The sequence below is a fragment of the Vombatus ursinus genome, unplaced genomic scaffold (assembly GCF_900497805.2).
Source record: "Vombatus ursinus unplaced genomic scaffold, bare-nosed wombat genome assembly UNPS02014785.1, whole genome shotgun sequence".
Taxonomy (NCBI): domain Eukaryota; kingdom Metazoa; phylum Chordata; class Mammalia; order Diprotodontia; family Vombatidae; genus Vombatus; species Vombatus ursinus.
In genome coordinates this window covers 7,757,904-7,765,655 of record NW_020954563.1, presented here as the reverse complement: position 1 = coordinate 7,765,655, position 7,752 = coordinate 7,757,904, and positions in this window count along the sequence as shown.

Below are 7,752 nucleotides of genomic sequence, written 5' to 3'. Positions count from 1 at the left end.
TCACAGAGAGCCTGCCGATGGATCACTGTTTGGCAGCTGCAACACTGAGAATCGTATCTAATGCCTGCATGCATCAGAATATTTGTCTGGACTGGGTTGGAGTGGTCTAGAAAGAGGAATCCCAGAAAATAGACATTCATCACAATGATGATGGATTCCATTTCTATAGCTCTTTAAATTTTATGAAAACACTTTATACTTAAAAACCACAGATTAAGGAAACCCAGTAGTTACAGTTTACCTAGATTTTATTTGACATGTCCACAAGGGTTGGATGAGAGAATAAAATGGAGAGATATGGGCTAGATAATAGTACAGTTAGGATTTAGGACTGGTTGAATGACTAGACCCCAAGAGTAGTCATTCTTCATGAGTGTATATCAACTGGTAGGAGATTGTCTAGTGAAGTACCCTAGGGATTTGTCCATGGTCTTTTTATGGGGGTGGGGATAAGCATTTATATAGCATCTACTATGTGCAAGGCATTGTGCTAAGCACTTTTTACAAATATCATCTAATTTGATCCTTACAAAATCTTGGGAGATGGGCACCATTATTATCACCATTTTTGTTGTTGTTTAGTTATTTTGCTCATGTCCGGCTCTTTGTGACCCCACTTTGGGGTTTTCTTGTCAGAGATACTGAAGCAGTTTGCCATTTCCTTCTCCAGCTCATTTTACAGATGAGGAAACTGAGACAAACAGGGTTACGTGACTTAACCACCTACCTGCCAATTAACAGTTGATAGTAAACTACTACAAAGTCTACCAAAATTGTCCACAAATGGTAACATAGATATAAAGCCGGAAGGAACCTTAGAGGCCTCCTCAGCCAATAACCTTGTTTTACAGATGAGGAGGTGAAGGGCACAGAAGTAGAGACTTGCCCCAGGTCACACACGTGTAAGTAATGGGATGGGATGACATCCAAACTATGGTCCTCCGACTCCAAAAGCAGTGCTCTTTCCATTGCATCACATTTTTTCTTTCAGCAAGGAATGGAAGAGCATGGGACACCAGGATTTCTGTTTACAGCTAGCTGTTGGAATTCAGTGGTTTTTTTTTCCTTTCCATAAAACAAGGGACAATTGCATTCAGATTGAGGTTGTGTAAGTAGTCTAGCAAAAAGAAAGGTACAAGCAACAATTTAAGGCAAATCACATATCCTGGCAACTCAAATTGATGCACCCATCAGAAGTTTACTGGATAAAGGCACACTCTATGCAAATGAGCTGGAAATACCCCCAGTTCCTGTGATTCAAGTCAAAATCCTACTGCTAATTACACAGGCATTTTGCTAAAGGTAGTAAATAGGAATCATTCATGTGTCCTCAGAGGCCGCTGAATCATTCAGTATTCATGGCAAATATATCACCGAGCTTCATAAGAGAATCATTTTAAAACAAAACCTGGTCAGCTGTTTAATAATTTACTGATAGTGACAGTGGGGAGAATATCTAATAACCAGAGAGATTGGCTTTCAGATGGAAAATAAATTCATGTAAGAGGAGTGAGAGGGAGGGGGAGAAGAAGGAAAAACTATTATTATTATTATTGGTAAAGAAATATTTAGTTACTTTGTCAGTTTCAGATTGTTTTGTGAGTCCCACAAAAACTGGAGGAAATTGGTTATTAAGAGATTGCCAAGTCCCAGCATTAAGTTCACTTATATTCCATAATATTGATAAAACACCAGCATTTCTTCAAGTTCAATTCAGCCGATGCTTATCGAGTGTCTGCTGTGTTGTATGTGCCTGGCTTTCACTGCAGGGGAGAACCCAAACCTGAATAACACAGACCTGAATAGCCCCCTCCCTTAGGGTGATGGTGATTTAGGAAGGAGATGAAAATGCTCAAAGATATGGTAAGTATGTGAGGAAGCTACAAAGTGAGTATTCTCAGGAAGTGAAAGGATCACTTTTGGCTGGGGCTGGGATGAAGGAAGTCTTTATGGAGGAGGTGGTATTGGATTTTGGTCTGAAGAATGTATATGTGGTGTGTCCTTCCTTTTTTAAGAAGATCATGGCATCAGGAAGGTGACTCCATGACTTGCAAATGAATTGGATTTAAGTGAAGGAGGGCTGTACAAAGCTACCAGCCTCACTTTCTCCTCAGGAGCCATCTAGGTCCAGTGGCCAGATATCGATCAGTACAACTGGAGATGGCCCAGCTCTGAAGAATGAATAGATTGTCAACAGTTAAGAGATGGGAGTGGGTAGAGGGGACAAGGAGGACATTCCAGGGACAAGGAGTAGAGTGAGCACAGGGGCAGTAAAGAGTCAGATGTGCTTCGGGAATGGCAAGTAGGCTGGTTTGGCAGGAGTGCAGAGTACTTGAAGGATAATGGTATGAGAAAAGACTGGTAAAATAGATTGGAACTAGATTAATACTGAACTAAACTATCTGAATTTTATTTGACAGGCAATGATGACATATTGAAGGATTTTCTTTTTGGGGGGAGAAGTATATTTTATTGATATTTTTGTTTTTACATCATCTATGTTTCTCAATGCTTTCCTCCAACCTCTCAGAGAGCTCTCCATCATAACAAAGAATTTTTTAAAAAAAGGGGAAATGTTCTGATAGACTAACCAATACATGAGAAAGTCTTAGGTTGTTTACAGCATTCCATACCCATAATCCCCTACAGCTGCAAAGAAGGGATAAGGTACCTTCTCAGATCTCTTCTTTGGGGCCAAGTTTGATCATTATCATTTTACAGCATTTGCTTTCAATTGTCTTGTTTTGTTATTTGGAAGGATATTCAACAAATGGGAGAGTCACTGGATTTGTGCATTGGGTAAGACTGATAACCAGACTTTGTAGGATTAATTGGAGAAGGAAAGACTGCATTATAGGATTTAGAGCAGAGAGGGACCTCTAACACCACATAGCTCAACCCTCTTCATTTTATGGATGAGGAACTTGGAGCCCACGATTGGTAAAATTACTGGGTCAAGGTCACACACAGTGTTAATGTTTCTAATCCAGATCTTCTGACTTCAAATCCACCATACTTTGCTGTCCTTATAATCTCTCTGCTGTAGATGGAGAAGCTGTTGTAGCAATCTAGATGAGAGGGGTACCAAGACAGGGTGGGAGCCATGGGAAAGAAAGGGAGAGAATGGAAGTCAGGAATATTGGAATGCAGATTTATGATCAATAGGACTTGGTGAGGGCTTGGCTATGGGGGGTGTGGGTGGCAAGGGAGATGTAGTGATTAAAAATGTGAATAAGGTTTCTAGTCTAGATGACTGGGACAATTAATGGAAATAAGAATTAGGAGGAGAAGGTTTGATGAGGAAGAGTTCAGCTTTGGACCTGCTGAGTTCTAGGTGTTCATAGGACATGAAAAGATCTGAGAATCATCCCCATGCGGATGCTTTTTTTCAACATTAAAAACAAATCTATGTAAATTGTTATTGTTTAAATAAAGAAAAAAGCTTCTCTTCAGTGACTTTCTCTTGTTTTGACTCCTTTGCTAATGATTTTGGGTGAAAGATAATGCTATAAGGGAGAGGCCTTGGGCCTTCACATGTGGCTTGGTGAAAATGGGCATTGGTCCTTGCCTCGTTTTTTTAATCTTTTTCCATTTAGGTGAAGGGGATCAATCTGGAGGCTTTCACCTTGTGGGTTTTGAAAGGCTAGGAGATTGGGGCTCTAGGAGCCTAGACAACATTCTAAGGCCAGGATTTTCAGAGTTTGAATCCGTGCTAGATGTTACAGTGGGTTCAGCACCGATGCCTATAGAACCAAGAAATCTTTGGGATAGACAAATCTTGTTGTATTCAGACATGAACTTGGTGGGACCAATACCATGAAGACTGTTGTTATTATTCAGTTGTTTCAGTGGTGTCTGATTCTTTGTGACCCCATTTGGAGGCTTTTTGGCAAAGATACTAGAACGGTTTGCTATTTCCTTCTCCAGCTCATTTTGCAGATGAGGAAACTGAGGCAATTAGGGTTAAATGACTTGCCCAGGTTGTGTAAATAGCCTGGCAAAAAGAAAGGTACAAGCAACGATTTAAGGCTCACATAGCTATTAAGTGACTGAGGTTGGATTTGAACTAAGGTCTTCCTGACTCCAGGTCTGGTGCTCTATCCGCTAGCTGCCATACCATGAAAAAGCTGAGCTTAATTTGACTCCACTCTCTCCAGAAACTGAGGTGGGAGAACAGTACTCTCAGGTATGGGAAGGGAGATGTTTTTACTTTTGTTCTTGCTATATCTTTAAAATAAATACCTCTTGGGGCAGCTAGGTGGCGCACTGGATAGATCACCGGCCCTGGATTCAGGAGGACCTGAGTTCAAATCCAGCCTCAGACACATAATACTTCCTAGCTGTGTGACCCTGGGCAAGTCACTTAACCCCATTGCCTAGCCCCCCCCCCCCAAACCCCCCCCCAAAAACAAAAAATAAAAAAATAAAATGAAATAAATACCTCTTTCTAAAAATTGAAAGAAATAAAAGAAGGAAAGTCTGGCCCTGGTCTAGGACTGGGGCAGCATCATGTCTTATTACAATAAGGATCTGTGATTTGGTTGGTAGATTCCTTCCCTTCGCTGACTCGGATGATGACCATGATCTGAAGACAGCCTCCATGGGTTGCTGTGGCCAAAAAAATTAATGACCTTTTGGCAATGACCCCTTCTGAACTTGGGACAATCCTTAAATGACAGACACATTACAACATGGTAGAATCTGCCAGAGCTTTCACTCAGCTGGCACAGACTTAGAAAGCCTAGAACTGTTTTCGTGCCTTGCTGAGACATTGGGATAGGCTTCCATAATATTAATGATAACAATAGCTCACACTTATATGGCATTCCAAGGTTTTATAAAGCATTTTCCTCATAACAAACCTGTGAGATGGGTCGTACCAGTATGATCGCCATTTATAGATGGGGAAACAGGCTCAGAAAGGAAAAAAAAATGACTTAGATGTACTAGTAAGCATTAGATCTGGAATGTATTATTTATTTTGAAGGTAAAAACATTCCTTTGGTTATTTTTTCCATTTATATCACCTTCACTTCTTTTTTCTTTCTTTTTTTTTCTTTTTAGGCAATTGGGGTTAAGTGACTTGCCCAGGGTCACACAGCTAGTAAGTGTTAAGTGTTTGGTCTGAGGCCATATTTGAACTCAGGTCCTCCTGACTTCAGGGCTGGTGCTCTATCCACTGTGCCACCTAGCCCTGTCACCTTCACTTCTGAAAAGGCTCCTCCTCCCCTCCTCATTAAGTCACTCCCTATAACAAAGAATAAGAAAAATAAAGAAAAGTAGTTCAGTAAAACTACCTGCCACCAGAGTCCTTGGCATGGTCAGATGGTTCAACACCAGAAACAGATTAAGTTTTTATTAGTGAAAACTACATTAAAGAGGTATTACCATCTGCTTTGCCACTGTGCCCTGAGGACCATGGGACTTTCCATCTGATTTGCAGCTGAAAATTCCTGTGTATGTTGTTTCCCACATTAGAATGTGAGCTCCTTGAGACCAAGGACTCTCTGATTTTCTATTTGCATTCCCAGAACTTAGCATATTACTTTGTACCTACAAAGAGCTTAATAAATGCTTATTCATTCATTCATCTGAGTCTGACAGTATATGTTAGATTCCACACATATAGCTCTCACCTATAGCTGGGGTTTAAATCCAAGATCTTCTGACTTCAAAGTTCAACTGCTTCTTTTGAACACATTGCTTCTGCCTGTCTAAAAAAGATTGAATTCCATTTTGCACATAGGTTCAAGGTGCCAGTGGGACACTGAGGTGGGGATGTTCTGCATGCCATCTTGAGCTTAGGAGAAGTCAGGAGTGAAGATTAGATGTTCGGAGAGGCTCATCACTAGGTTGACTTTTTAGGTGTCACAACTCACAAAAAACCATTAGTGGAAGAGGATTCTGGTCTTTCTTTCTCTCTTTCTTTCTTTTTTTTTTTTGGTGAGGTAATCGGGGTTAAGGGACTTGCCCAGGATCACACAGCTAGTGAGTGTTGAGTGTCTGAGGCTGTATTTGAACTCAGGTTCTCCTGACTCCAAGGCTGGAGCTCTATCCACTGCACCTCCTAGCTGCCCCTTCTGGTCTTTCTTAATGGTATCTCTGTTCTTTCTTGGTGTCGGATCCACAGGACTGGAGGACTTGGCTCAGCACTCTCCCATTAGGGAGCAATCTGTGTTACAGGTAGCAGAATACCACTGATGTTGGATTTTGTTTCAGAGCGAGGCTTCTGGGACATGCCAGTGGAATGAGAGGTTTGGGCCACATGATCTCTAGGTGTCTTCCACCTCTAACGTTCTATATTCTATGATCTTTGTTTAGCAGATATTCTAATATTAGCAAAGAAGAGAGATTTTAAAAGGCCTAGGAGATTCTTCAAAGTTCAAAAAAAATGTGTGTGTCGGGGGGGAGGCACTAAATGAACATTTTGGAGGTTATAATTATATTAATATAGGTCTGACAATATTACTCCCAGGCTTTACAAATTTCAGTGGCTCTCTATGGCCTTCAGGATAAAATAGACACTCCTCAGTCTGGCATTTAAAGCCCTTTGATGGCTCTAGAACAGAGTTTCCCAAACTTATTTGGCCTACTGGCCCTTTAAAAAAATTACTCAGCACCCCCTGGAAATCTACTTTCTTTAACCCTTTAACTTTTTAAAAAATTTGTGTCATTTCAAAAGAATGTAAAATATGTTTTTAAAAAAATGACACCTTGGAGCAGCTAGGTGGATAGAGCACAGGCCCCAAAGTCAGGAGGACCTGGGTTCAAATCCATCCTCAGACCAAACACTTGACACTTACTAGCTGTGTGACCTTGGGCAAGTCACTTAACCCCAATTGCCTTAAAAAAAAAGAAAAAAATGATATCTTAAATTTAATAACTTATTATAAATTTGTGTTCTTTCCCCTGCATTGAAATTTTGATGATGCAATATTGCATAATGTAACCTTATAGAATTATATTGCAAACAAGTCATTATACGCACATTTCCTGCTAATGCATGCTGGATTTCTCCACCATGTGTGACATGCTCACATGCCAACACTTGCTTGTAAAGACCTGTCAGCAGACTTGACCACTGACTAGTTATAACTTGGATTTTGTGCGTTTATTTAGAAAATAATGTAATCACTCTGACTTTAACTCTGTTACACACCAGATGAAACATGTACAAATGGTTTTTCAAAATTGTCTTCTCTTTTCTTCTTTTTATTCAACATGCTCCAATTGCACCTGAGGCTACTACTGCCCCCTGGATCAGTCCAGCACCCCAAAGGTGTGGTATCACCTACTTTGGGAACGTATGTCTAGAATATCTTGCCAGACTGATGTCACTTTACTTCCCACATGCTCTACAGTCCAGCCAAATGTACTGCATACTGTTCTCCAACTGTGACATTCCATCCCATGTTTAGAATGAATTTCCTTCTCACTTCTGCTCTGTCCCTTCAAGGCCCCACTTCAAGGGCTACCTCCTATGCACACCTTTCCTGATTCCCTCTGCTTCTTAAAACTTCCCTCCCAAAGAACTGTAGTTATTTTGCATATATGTGTTATTTCTCCTCAGTAAAAAGGAAACTTCCTGAGGGCAACAACTCTTCTTTTTCTTTCTTTCTTGTTTTCTTTCTCTTTCTTTCTTTCCCTCTTTCCTTCCTTCCCTTTCTTGCCTTCTTTCTTTCTTCCTTCCTTCCTTTCTCTTTCTTTCTTCCTTTCTCTTTCTTTCTTCCTTCCTTCCTTCCTTCCTTCCTT